Raw genomic sequence first — 13,956 nt, forward strand, 5'->3', positions numbered from 1 at the left:
CCAGCCCACCTCTGAGTAGGAAGTACAGTGAGTAGAGGGCCTGGGAGGGTGTCAAAGGGATTACGCTGGAGGTGCAATGGGTCAGGCAAGAGGCTCTGAGCCTTTCCCTGGGGAATGGCTTGGGTGTTGAGAGGGAAGATGGGGGACGAAAACGCCCAGTTTTCTCCCTCCTCACCCACAGGCAGATACCTACAAGCCCTCCCCAGGCTTTATGCCGCTCTGTCTCTCTGGAAAGGGTCAGGCAAAGGTGCTGGAGCCGGCTCATCCCAGCCTGTGCGAGCTGATCGTTGAGTGTCTAGGAACTTTACCAGCCCGTTGACTTCACCGGGGTAGTTTAAGTGGGCCATTGTGAGAGGATTTACACCCTGGAAATCGGCAAATGCCACAAATAAGGCTACTGCTCCCCACTCCCCACTAAAGCCAGTTGTGGAGCCGTTCTCAGCACACCCAGAGACCCTCTGAACTGTGATGGAATTCGTTCGCGCTGGAAAGTCCTCTTTAGATGTTGCCTCTCCAACTCCTAACACCAGGGGGGAACTGAGGCTCAGAGGCCACTAGGAAGTCTGTGGCCCTCCAGACTCTCAGTCCAGGCTCCCACTCCCCAGGACGGAGAACAGCAGAGGGGGCCACGGAGTGACCTGAGGATTCCGCCTCAAGCTGGAGGAAGGAAGCACTGAAGGTGGACGGGGTGGCCCTGATGACCAGGATGGGGGCAGAGGGAGCCCTGGGGACCATCGGAAGTCATGCAGAAAGGAGCTCCTGTCAACCACCTCGCCTGTTTCCCTGGCTCTCTCTCGGGCAGCAGAGCAGTTTGGCAAGTGAGGAGAGGCGGTGGGCCCAGGCAGGATCGGGGGGAGGGCAGCTGGAACCAGGGCCGTTCTGGGGATCCTGTTTGAGCCCCGTGCTCCCCACCCCCTGCTCTCCATCTGCTGCGTCGGTTCCCAGGGTTCCTCCATTCTCTCTAATCCCTATCTTCACCCAGATCTCTCCTGTTTCCTGGTCACCATCCCTGGATATCCTGAAGGCACCTCAGTGCAGCACGTCCAAAATAGAAATCATTGACTTCCACAAGCCTCTCCCCATCTGAGTAAATGGCACGCTCCCCCTCAGGGCCTTTGCACCTGCAGTTTCTCCTGTTTGGACACCTCTTCCTCTAAACATCCCTCACCCCGTTCAGGTCTCTGCGGAGATGTCACCTTCTCAGAGACATCGTCCCTGATCCCCTCACTCCTGCCCCCTTACCTGACACCATTTTCCTTCTCTGTACTCAGTCATACTAACATTTCGTACACTCATGTGTGTGCCTCCCCTCCTCCTCTAGAAGCAGCCATGTGGTCAGGTTCTAGGAGTTCCTGGGGGTCCCAGATTAGTAAATATTTGTTGAGTGAATGAATGAATGAGTGAGTGAGCCTCTAACCAGTCCCCTTCTCTAGTCCTGACTCCTCAAATCAGCCTTCTCGTTGCTCTAGTTGTCTCTTTCCTTAAACAAACTTGACCATGATTTTTTTCCTGTCCCAAACCCGTATCTCTGTTGCTTACCGAATAAAATCTACCTCTGGTTTAGCTTACAAGGCTCTCAGGGATGTATTTCCAGCCTAACCTCTGGCTTCACATGTCCTCCCCCAAATATCACCACACACACACACACACACACACACACACACACGGCCACAGGAACATGCACAGAGCCTGTATGTTCCCATGAGGAGGCGGCTCCCGGCTCTTGCCTGCCTCTGGCTGTGGGATTACATTATGGGAATGACTGGAAACAACTGGATTCGGGGGCTTCCCCCTCCCACCCACTGCTCCAGAGCTTCTGGGACATAGGGTGCAGGTGGCCTCTTCCAGGTCCCCGGGCCCAGCCGGGCCTGACGGCACAGAAGGGACTTCGAGTGACTCAGGCTGCCCCTTCTCACTGAGACTTCTGAGCCTCAGCCCACTTCACACCAAAGGGTCCAAAGCTCAGGGAGGGGGAGGGTGTTCAAGTGAGTGTGAGATGTGCACATGAACTTGCCTCCATCTCTGGATTAGTGTGTGTGTGTGTGTGTGTTTGTGTGTGTGCATTCCTGGGTATGCACCGGTAGGCTTGCCCCAGAGCCCGGGTCAGGGGCCTGTCCCCGACTCCTGTGTGTGTGACATGTGTTTGGGAATGTGCCAGGTGTGTCTGAGTTAGGAGTCATGTGTGTATGTGCAAGTTAGGAGTCGTCACTGGCCGGGGACCGGGCGGTCCTTCCTGTGCTCTGACTTGAGCCTCCTGTGCAGCCACATAGACACCCAAGCACACACACCCACCAACCCACTTGCACACCCACGCAGGTTCCCAGCCCCACGAAGACTGACTCATTTCTACAAAAACATGCCCATGCACATTCACAGATGCCAACACCCATCCACACGTATGCACAGACACAGAGACACCCCCTCACACCCCTGCGCACGTCCACTCGGTGACACGGACAGCGAGCATCCAAACACGTGGACACTTGCAGACACAAGCAGGGCCTGGGACACAACACACCAACACAGGCAAGCTCATGCAGACTCATCCTAAAAACACACACTCGCAGATGCAAACGCTTGCCCACAGGATGCACGGACACGCCCACATGCTCTTGTGGACGTTCACACAGTGACAGACACCCCGAATGCTGGGTTCACTGACACACTCACAGCCCGCCCAAGGGCCTCCCAGGGGCACAGCCACAGAATAGTCACCAGACACACCACACACGCAGGCGCGCAGTGGCAGGCTCACTTGGGCCCCAGCTACCTTTGAAATTCAAATCTGCAATCTCTTCAGCTGCTCTGCAGCCCCACCCCCTGTAGCCCGCGGGCCCCAGCACCCTCACCCACCACTACTGGCTCAGGGGACTCGTTATGGTCACCAGTCCCCAGAGAAAATACATTTCAGGGCGGACCTGGGCAGGACGCGGGGCACGCGCAGCCTCAGGGGCACGGCCCTTTGTGAGATGGAGCCGGGAGCGGCACTGCAGGAAAAGGGGTCCCTGTGCTTCCTGTTATGCCCGGGTGGCCAGGCGCCTCTTGCTCTCCAGGCCAAGGCAGGGGCAGAGCTGACCAAGCTGGTGGGAGTGGAGATCATGGCCAAGGTCTCAGCCTGGGGAAGGGGCGGGCTGCCTCGAAAGCATTAGTTCAAAAAGTCCCCAAAGACAAGAATCACAATGTCACATGTACATACCCAGCACGCTAATCCACGCCCCTTGTCTCAGCCATATATATGTGACACCCAGGCTCCCAACTACCCACACACACACACCAAGTGGTATCACACACACCCCAAACTTGAAGGCTGCCCGCATCCCCAAGCACACACAGGGACACACACCGTAGGCTGGCACAGATACATACCAAACACTGACACATGGAGACAGTCACACACGGGCCTGCAAATGCCATCTCCCCTGACTCACACCCCCGCCCAGAGGCACAGACACACACAGGCCTGACAACACCTCCCCACCCCACACACGCATGCACACACGCACACGCACACGCACACACACACACCACATTGAGGCTCAAGCACACACTGAACACAAAGAAACACCACAAACTCTGGTTGTACCCAAACCCCAACAACAGGCAAAGGCACGAAGAAGGCACACACCCTGCATACAAACACACACCCACTCCGAGCAGAGATCCCCAGAGCCAGGCCCAGGCTTCTGTACGAGGCCTAGGCAGACACACACAGAACCTGCACACAGACACACCATACTCACACACGCAGACTTCCCCCACACTGACGCACACAGCCACCCACACCTGTACCCGAGCTCAGCCCCACTCACTCCCACTCTGACACACAGAACACTGGCTTGGCGATGCACCCTGGGGCCTCTCCCTTCCGACCACAACATTCAGGAGCCTTCTCTTCCCACCCCCCCCCGTCCCATCCACAGGCCTCGCCCCGAAGCCTGGGGCCCCCCAGAGGTCAGAGTTGGGCCAGGGGTGGCAGTCAGATAGAGGCTTGACTGCTTTACTGCCAGCGTGAGGTCGAGTGGGCTCAGGGAAGAGGGATGACCTCCTGGGGTGTGACGGCCTGCAGCGGTGTCACTGAGGAGTGTGGCTGTGCCCGCCAGGGAGGTCTGTGGGTGTCAGGGATCCTAGTGTGACGCCCTTCCCCAAACCCTCAGCAGTTCCGGTTGCCTCCCCCCCAAATCTGGGTGTCTAGCCCCAGCCTCTCCTTGCAGGAGCCAGGCCCTGGGAGTCAGACCCCCTGAAGTCTCTCACCCTGAGGGAGCTGGTCTCCTCTGGAATAAGCTGTTTTCCAGGGTTGGCATTTGGTCTGTCCTCTGGGGGTGGCAAGGAGGTCGGGGATGAGCCAGGCCGCAGGCAGGGTGCCACTGAATGAGAGGAGGCACGGAGTCTGGCTCTGCCTCCCTCTAAGCACAGTTTTCTCATCTGTGGAATGGGGAAGGGTGACCGGATTACTTTAAGTGGTTGTTCCGAGGGCTAATTGTGACAATAAGTTAAAAGCAGCTGGCACACTGTCAGACCCACAGAGAGGCTCAGGAGGATGAGCCGGTCCCTCTAGACCTCTAGGTCACCCCTGCCTGCTATGTCCATTGTGTCCTGCTTGGCACAGCCCAGCCCAGCAGGATCCAGGTGGCACCGAGCCCAGGGGAGAGAACCCAGGCATCCCAAATAGTGGGAACACACTGGGCCCCCGCTGCCAGTGTGCCCAGGCCTGCCAAGTGTCCCAGGCCCTCTCCACCAGGCAGGAAGCTGAGATCACAAAGGCTATTCCCCCTCCACGAGGCAGGGAGCTGGGAGCAGCTCTTCTCAGGCACCCCCTGCATGTCCACCGGCCTGGGGTGTGGATGCGGGGTATGGTGCTGTCGTTTCTGGGAGTCTCGAGTGGTGGCCAGGGCTCCTGGCCCTTCAAGCCTGCAGCGGGGGGTGGGGGGTGGGGGGGGGTTAGATCCCAGGGAGAATTTATCAAGGGGAACGCCTGGCTGACTCCTGTCAACGTGGAGGGGTTGTGTCTGACCTCAGCCTGAAGCAGGAGGTGACAGGACGGATAGATAAGCCAGACAGGTTGGCAGTGTGATAGAGGCCCAGCCCCTCACCCGGCATAATTGCTTTACTGCTGGGTGAGGGGCTGGGCCTCTATCTCACTGGGCCAGAAACATGGAGGCTGCAAAACAATAAAAAAAGAAAAGAAACATGGAGGGTGGCTGTGTCCTGGGGTTGGATGTGTATGTGGTTATTTATATACCGTGTATCCCAGCGAAGTGTACACGTCTGTGGGCCAGCGACTGGATAAGTGTGTGGATATGGGTTTGTACACGCATCCGTGTAAGTGCGTGTTTACACAGACAAGGAGGGCAGGAAAGGAAGAGGGTTTCCAAACAGGAGAGGAGGTGCTGCAGAGAAGTGGGTCCAGATTCTTGTCTCTACAGGGCACACACACACACACACACGCATGTACACACACACACACACACACACACACACTGTCCAGGTCACACTGTGGCTCCTGCTGCTGCCTTTGCTGCATGATCTCAGCAGATAACTCCTGCTGGTGTGTGTCTCTCCTGGGGGGGCGGGGGTGGGAGGAGTGAGTGGCAAGGGAACACTGGGAAGGCCGGAAGGTCAGGGACCCATTCTGCGTCATCTCCATGACCCGAGAATCTCGAACAGCCTGCAGCCCTGAGTAAGCCTGAAAGGGCCCACATTCATGCAGGTGACACCTCCCTGGGCCTGGCACCGTGAGAGGCACTGAGGCTTTGTCATCTCGTGTGACTCAGTCGGCTCTGCTAGGTTAGGATCTTTACTTCCATTTTACAGATGGGAAAACCAAGGCTTTGAGAGCCAAAGGGACCTGTCCAAGCTTACACAGCAGTGAGGGACACAGGCCGACGTCCGGGTCGGTGCGATTACAGGGCCTGAACTCTCGCTGCATCATCGCATGAGAAAGTGTGAAACACTGTTTTATTGGACAAACATCGACCAGGGATCACGCACTGGAAGCTCTGTGAGCGCAGGGCCTTTGCTTGCCTTTCACCGTTCATGCAGCCAACAAATGTTTATTAGTACCTACCTCGTACCTGGCATAGCGCTTTGTGCCAGAGGAGCCAACGGCGAATGGATGGACAAGGTCTCTGCCTTTACAGAACTCATAGTCCAGTGGGGGAAACAGATGGTGTAGGTAAATAGAGAACATGTTTTTAGAGTAGTGAGTGTTAGAAGAAACTACAAGGCCATGGGAGGGAGCACCTGGGTGCTTCAGAAATGTAATCAGGGGAGACATCCTAGAGGAGGTGATGTTGGAACTGAGATCTTTCTGATGAGGAGTCAGCCGTGGGAAGTGCTGGGAGAAGAAGGGTTTGGAGTTTTCCAAGAACAGTAAGAAGACCTGTGTTACTCAAGCCCCGTGTGGGGTGGGGTGAGGGTGGGGAGGGGATAACTCTAGAGAGGCTGGAAGGGTAGTGGGGAGCCATGGAAGGGCTTAAGAAATGGTGCTGATTTATATGTTAAAAAGATAGCTCAGTGGGCTCAGGAGAATGGATTGGGGTGGTGAGGAAGAAGTGGGAACCCAGAGATCAAATACGGGAGAGTTTGGCACCGATGATGGTGGCTGGGACTCTGGTGTTGGCGGTGGGGATGGGAAGGGTGAATAGATCTGGGATGCTTTGGGAGATAGAAGCGCAGGATTTGCTGATGGCCTGGATCCCAGCGCCTAGAACAATAGTAAACACTCAATATGTTTTTTAATGAATGACTACAGACACCATTTCAGTGCCAGGCTCTTGTGCCCACCCTCCACTAGAAGACCATGTACATTAAGATCACTCTGGACCTTAAAGGTCTTTTCCATCCTTTGTCCTAGGGGCCAGGGGCCAGAGAACACAGGTACTGACCTTTTGGGAAGATCCGGGTAGGCAGCGAGTAAGCCTCCCTTCTCTCCCTAATCTACATCACCAAGAAAGCGACGAACACCCAGCCTGGGTTGCCCCTGGCTCCTGGCATCTGCAGCAGGAAGGATGGAAGCTCGACATGTAGGACTTTCCCAGGCACAGAGGGACAGGCCACCTTTCCCAGAATGCCCCTCCAGCATCCGTGACATCAGAGCAGTGAGGGGTTGTCATACGAGCTCTGGGACAGACCCTGGTAGGAGACCATTACACGAATTTGGGTGTCTTTGGGGACATGTTGTGAGCTCCTGAGAGGTGCCTGGGGTCGGAGTGGGGGGCTGAAAGGAGATCGTTGTACCCAGAATTCTGGGTGGGTGGGTGCCTGCCTGGCTGAGTGGCAGTGGAGGGCAGGAGCTGAGAGAGGGGCGCTCCTAGGTCCCACCAGCTAGAAGGAAACGTCAGGCTTTGGGAAAAATAAATCACTGGGCAGGAAGAACATTTTCTCATCTGTTTAAAGGGCAATGAAGCGTAGCGGTGGCTGGCCCAGAGGGAGGCAGGGCTGAGGTCAGGCGGGGAAGGCTGGGGTTGCTCCCCTCCATGACCTCCCATCCTCCCCTGAGCTGTCCCACTGACATCTGTGCTGCCTCCAGACTGGGCCCCTGGTGGCTGTTACTGCTAACAAAAACACGAATTAATTGGTAATAAAAAATAATTTCAGCCCTGGTTGGTATGGCTCAGTCAATGGGAGCATCGTCCTGTACACCAAAGGTCATGGGTTCGATTCCCAAACAGGGCACATACCTAGGTTGCGGGTTGGATTTTTGGTCCTTGTCAGGGTGTGTGCAGGAGGCAACCAATCGATGTATCTCTCTCTCTGTGTCTCTTTCTCCCGTCCCCTCTCTCTAAAAATCAATGAAAGAAATGTCCTTGGATGAGGATTTAATAATCTTCCATAATAATAAAACCAGAATATGCAAATTAACTGAATGACTGAACAGCAGAATGTCTGGACGACCTTCCGGACGACCACGCTGTGACATGCACTGGCGCCAGGCCAGCCAAGGTGGGTGCGATGAGATTGATTGGGGGGCCCCGCCATCACCCCATGATCACCCCGCAGAGGGAGGCCCAGGCCAGCCAAGCGATCGCACCCCATGCCTGTTGCCCGCAGAGGGAGGTGACTGGTGGTGGCGGATGGGGGAGGCAGTGCTGCACAGGTGGCAAGCAGTGAAGTGGCAGGGCCAGCTGCTGGCAGCCGGGGGAAGGAAAGCCCCGATAGTCCCTGATCACCGGCCAGGCCTAGGGACCCTACCCGAGGGGTCCTGGATTGCGAGAGGGCGCAGGCCTGGCTGAGGGACCCCCCGCCTCTAGTAATAATAATAATAATAATTTTAAAAGGCCTCTTTCAGAGGTGTAACTGTTGCTAATCCATATCTTTTATCTTACTGAAGCCATCAGTTCCACCCAGGTGAGGTCATTTGTACCATTTCGCAGATAAGGAAACAGAGGCTCAGAAAGCTAAAGGGACTTTCTCAAGGTCACCCAGCATGGCAGCGTGAGAGCAGAGTAGAGAGCCTGACTTCTACTTGCCATGTGGGATTGAACCCCTCCCGGCCACCAGAGGCTCCAGAGCGGGTCCCAATGGGGGAAAGGGCTGGGGTCATTGTCCTTTGCCCAGTCTGTGCGGGAAGGGGCAGGTGGAGGGATGTCCCTCCACTCTGCCCAAGCCCTTTGTGCTCAGCTCTGGCTGGTGCCCCTTCCCGTGTCTAGTCTCTGCCGCAGGCTCCCTGCAGGCCCCTCCTGGGGCTAAGACTTGCTCTTTTCACCCCTGTCTGGGCTGTTGGAAAAGTAATTTTTCTTCAACCAGCTGGATTTGAATATGGAAACAATATGTAATTACTCTGAGTCCTCCTGGGTGGCATCATCACCAGAGTGAGTCTGGAAGGGCAGGGGCTCCTGGGAAAGGAGGTGGGGAAGCCCTGATGTGGGGATGCACCGTTGGGAGGGGTTCCAGAGGTTTGCCCTATTCTAGCCTGCTTCTGCACAACCCCTAGGAGGTCCTGCTCTCTCCACCCAGTTCCCATAGCCCTCCTGCCTTGCTGATCTCCTCACTCTGCCACCCTGAGCCCCTGGTAGATGGTGCTATCTCTGTCAGTCCTTCCCTCTATCTGACCACCTGTCTTTCCTAGGGGATCCTTATTTTTATTGTGGCTGAAAGAATGGGGTCAAGAAACCAGAGGACTAACAAGGAACAGAGAAACACACAAAACGCTGCTATCTCTCAGGACCCAGCCCCTCCTATTACCTCGCACCCAGCTGGATTCTGGGGGGAAGGGGAGGGCCTTAGGGATCCAGCTGCATCACATCTGCAGGAGTTTCTCTGGGCTCTGGGTCTCTAGTATGCTAATGTCATGAATATTCATAAAGAGGGAGGCAGCTCCCTAGGAGTGGAAGGGGCTAGAGCTCTGTAGGATCGGGTTCTAGAGGCTTCAGAGGGACTGCTCTTACATCCCTGTGGGTACCCCATGTCTCAATCATTCTCCCCACCTTTGCCCACCACATTAAGGCCCCAACCCCAGGGACGGCATTGCCCCTCACAATGCCCAAGTAAGGAGGCCTGGGGTCTTCCCTGCCCTTCGGGTGCTTCAACACACCAAGCAGATAGCAAGCTGCCCGGCTTGGCTTTCACAATAGGGGCTGAACCTCGAGACCCAGAGACCTGGGGTGTGTTTGAGGGGCCCAGAAGCAGCCAGGTGCCCTGCCTGCCAGCGCTGGGCCCAGGGCACAGGCCTCCTTGGGCTCACGCTGGGAACGGAAAGGTGCCGGCCCTCCTCCCTGCCTCACACAGCCTCATAAATCCCCTTAAGGTGACGGGTGATATTCCTTCATTGCCCCTTATTACCTCCTTCCATTAAAGTCGATAATCTCTCACAATCACTCACAACAAATGTCACTGAGACTGCTGGATGGGGGAGGCACTCGGGGAGGAAACAAGGGGCTTTTCTCTCTGCCTCTTCCTGGTCCTGCCCTGGGAGGGGTGGAGTCTTCTCATCCTACCCCATCTCCAGGGAGACACAACTCAAGGGGCTTCAGTGGAGAAGTGGGGTTGGGATTGGGCGGCCTGGGAACTTCCTTCTTTCCACGTTTGGCCCTTTCCTGGCCAGAGAACCTTTAAAAAGTAGGGTTCCTGAAGCCATCTCACCCTCACTGCAAAGTTGCCTCCCTGCTGGCTTGTCCTCTGACCAGAGCCATCCAATTAACCTATGAATCTTTGGCCAAAGTGGTGTGTCCCTGGTCTGCCCATCTTCCTGGTGGCAACATGCCCAGGCCACAAACCACCCAACCAGGGCCCAGAGCCACAGGCATTTTCCTGGGTGCCGCCTTTACCATGCAGCCTCTGGCCCAGCCCAACTGTCCCTGGGCACAGTGCCAGGGTGGGGAGGGGGTGGATCTGTACATTTCTGCTGCTTTTACACAAGCAGATGCAACATGGAGGCGCCCCTGGCACAGGGAAAGGCGCTTATGGGAATAGACAGGCACTCAGGAAAACATGTAACACACTGCACACGGGTAGCGTCCCCGTGCCTAGGGACATGCAACATTGCAGAGTTTACACCAGAGCATGCACCGAACATACCACACTGCAGTGTACATATGTGGCTCCTACATACAAGTGACTCACAGCACTGAGCACATATGTGGCACTTGTAAGCTTGCACACAAATAGCATCTCTACATACAATAACAGGCAACATGCATTCAGGACCCGAGCATATGTAAACACACCGTGCATGTGTGTAGCAGTTGCATGCACAGAGCCAGTGAACGTTGCAGTGCACACATAAGGCACCTGTATGCATAAGCATATGCAAAGTTCAGCGCACATGAGTGGCACCTGCATGCACCGGGATATGCAATTTGCAATGCACATGCGGGCGGGGGTGGAGGGTGAGCCGATGCTTCAGTCTCCAGGGCCCCTGAGACCCTGGCTGACTGAGATGCCTCGAGCCTAGGGTATCGCTGGAGGGGCGCCGTGGATCGCCTCATTCTGCTGGTCGGGGAGGCCCTGGGCGGGGCGGGGGCTTACCCTGGGCTTCTCCCGCGCCGGCGCCTGGGGCCCAGGGAGGGGAGGGGAGGGCGCGCTTGGCTCGGCTGGCGCTGCTCCCCCTGTAACAGGAGGCGGCGCGCGTCGCCCCCGCCCCCCGCCCCTTTTCCCGCGGCTCCTAGCGCCCGGCCCGGCGCGCGCCCCCTCCCGGGCCCGGCCCGCGCAGGCGCCGCGTCCCGCCTCGGCCGTCACTCGGCCTGGCGCGCGCTGCGGGCAGCGGCCGGAGCAGCCGGAGGAACCGGGTTCGGCAGCGGCGGCGGAGGCGGCGGCACAGACAGCTGCGGCGGCTCTTGGAGACCGAGGAGGATGCGGCGCCGGCTTCCAGAGTCCGGGGCTGCGGCCGCCGCCCGCAAATAGGAGGCGGTGCGAGACGCGGACGGTGATCCGGGCGGGGGAGCGGGGACCGGGGGTGGGGGGCGGCGGCAGGAGCCCGCGCCTGGCCGGGCGCCCGCCCGCCCGCCCGCCCCGCGCTGATCCGCGGCGCCTTTTCTGCACCCGCCGCTCCGCGGATCGGGAGCCTCGGCCCTCCGCGCGGCTGCTACGAGCTGCCCCGCGCTCGGCCAGGCCCCCGCCTTAGGGATGGCAAACTTGCGCCCCTTGGTCGCCTCCGCCAGCGCCGGCCCCCGCTCCTGCTGCTGACGGCGCCCAGGTGAGTGCTCGGCCCCAGACCCCGATGCGGCCCCTCCCCGAGCCCTCCCCGCGGGGTCCGGAGTTTCCGCACTAGCCCGGACTCGGGGCGCTCCCCTACCCATCGCTGCTGCTTTCTCCCCTGCCCGAACTGACTTCACTCGGCACCTACCCACCCACTCCCCTCTCTTTGAGAACTTACAAGCCTGGGCCGAGGTCCCCTCGATCTCTGGCGAGTCCCTTTCCCGTCCCCTCCCCCTTACCCATCTTTGCTAAAGCGCCCCCCCCCCCCATTCCTGACCCAGACCTTACCCCATCGCTGTCCCCAGTCTCCCTATCTCAGCGTGGATCCGGGCGGTGCGCCCCCACCCTCATTAGAACCCCCCGTCCAACCTACAGCTCGATTATGTCACTCCCTTTAATCCCCCCTCCTGCCTGGACGCCGGACCCTGCTCCTCTCCTCCATTTCATCTCTGCCCGGAGCCCTTCCTGTCCCCATCTGCCCCGCATCGGTAGCCGACCATGCTTCCCCTCTTATTTCTGTCCGACTGCCCCTTCCCCCCATATCTATCTGTCCGGTGTCCCGCCATCCCTCGCCAATCTCTGCTGCAAGTCCCCTCCCCCCTCAGCCGGACTTGGGGCCGTGTCCCCCACGTCTGCTCAGAGCCCCCTCCTCTCCAGCCAGGATCTCGACTGGCCCTGCATCCCTGGCTCCCGTGTCCATCTTTGGCTGGAGTCTATCTGTCCACCCTCCATGCCTCTCCTCCCACCCCCGGGGCATAGAGCCAGGGACCAAACGCACCCTCCCGCAGCCCCGGGGGCTGGTGTGATGGGCGCGGGGAGGGGGCTGTAGGCTTTGAAGTTGGCGGCCGCTCCCGCAGTCGGCGGGGTCCCAGGGAAGGCGTCCCCGCGGCGGGTGTAGAGCGGGCGAAGGGTCTGGTGCTGGCGGGGGGAGGGGCTCCCGGGCCGAGAGACAGGGCCCGCCAGCCAGTCTTGCCAGCTGCTGCCGGCCGGGGCCCCGGGACGTCCTCTGGCGCCCCCTGCCCGCCGCCCTGGACCCACCACCCCCTTTTCCATTAGCCGGCCACCCCAGATTCCCGCAGCCCGAGCAGCAGTGGTGGCTGCGGGACCAGCGCTGGGAAGTCCCTGTGGAGAGGCGGTTGGGCGAGGCCGGGTGCTCCCTTGTGCTACCCCTGCCGAAGCTGCTCTGGTCTTCAGGCCGTTTACTTTGGGGGTGCGGTGCGGTGGGGTGGGGTGGAGGAGAAGGCTCATCCTAGCAGCAATTCAGGAGTCCCTTGAGCGCGGACCAGCAGGACTGGCCCTGGATTTGAGGTGGGCTTGTCTGGGCTTGGGCAGTTGTCCCCAGGGAGCCTGTCTGTCTACCCGAGGGCAGTCCCTACTGGGTGGGAGGTGGGGGCATCGGTGGACTCTGTCTTGCTTGGGCATGGGGTAGGCAGTGGGGGAGTCCACCTGGCCCTGGACCAGCAGCCACCTGGGGAGTGTGCCCCCGCTGCCACAGGGGTGGGGGTCAGTGTGGACTCTGTACAGGGTATGCCCAGGTGGTGGTGGAAGCATGAGAAAGGTCTCCCCCTCTTCTTCCCTTCTCTGCCTTCTCTTTTTGTCTTCCCCTCTTCTGCACCCCGTTCACCCCGTCCATCCCCCCCAACACACACACTCTTTAGGAAGGAATAGGTCCAGGTAGGCAACAAAGTGAGGTCCTAACTAGCCTCTGCCCTCTTTCCTCCCTTCCAACCCCAGGTAATGGAGCTGAGTACGCAGTCAGGGACTCAGCTTTTGGTCAGAGGACCTGGGTTCAAGGTGTGTGACCTGGGCGAGCTGCATCACCTTTCTGAGCCTCAGCTGGCCTTCTATAAAATGGGCCAATGACTGCCTCCTGTAGTCGCTGAGAGAATGAAGTTAGATTGTTTAGAGTGTCTGGCATCTAATAATGCCCAGTGATGGTAGGTGTGTTGGGCTGTTCCTCTTCAAGGCCAAGGTCAGGCCCCTCTCTACTCCACTCCTAATCCCAGAGGAGAAATGCAGAATAGGTCCTAGTGACTTCACTACAACCCCCAGGGTAATGAAGCCAGAAAATGCCTCAGCCACCCCGTGGGTCCAGGGAGCCTGTGACTGTTGTTTCTCCGTCCTCAGCCATCCTTTAGCACCCGACCCGGCCACTCTGGGGTCAGCTCTGCTCAGGGTTGCCGAGGCCCTTGTTCAGGTGTACCTGGTAGAGGCTGGCAGGTGAGATTAATACAAAGAAACCCAAGTCAAGTCCCCCAGTGATAGGCTGCCTGTTAGCGGGGCCCACGTGGGAAATCAGTCACAGAGGAGCACATGGGGCAC

At 58.4% G+C, this 13,956-nt stretch overlaps 1 protein-coding gene across 8 annotated transcripts in view; it reads left to right on the plus strand.

Annotated features, from left to right (window-relative positions):
• The first annotated feature begins 11,111 nt into the window (after positions 1 to 11,111).
• ADGRB2 (adhesion G protein-coupled receptor B2) overlaps positions 11,112 to 13,956 on the plus strand; it is a 36,261-nt gene continuing 33,416 nt past the window's right edge. For 4 of the 8 annotated variants that reach the window (XM_059690399.1, XM_059690394.1, XM_059690397.1 and 1 more), the window contains exon 1: positions 11,113 to 11,632. The gene's annotated coding sequence lies outside the window, so the exon portion shown is untranslated. Of the gene's footprint in view, positions 11,633 to 13,956 lie in introns of all 8 variants that reach the window. The other 4 variants (XM_059690396.1, XM_059690398.1, XM_059690400.1 and 1 more) reach the window with 2 other exon arrangements.

This window comes from Myotis daubentonii, chromosome 3 (genome assembly GCF_963259705.1).
Source record: "Myotis daubentonii chromosome 3, mMyoDau2.1, whole genome shotgun sequence".
Lineage (NCBI taxonomy): Eukaryota > Metazoa > Chordata > Mammalia > Chiroptera > Vespertilionidae > Myotis > Myotis daubentonii.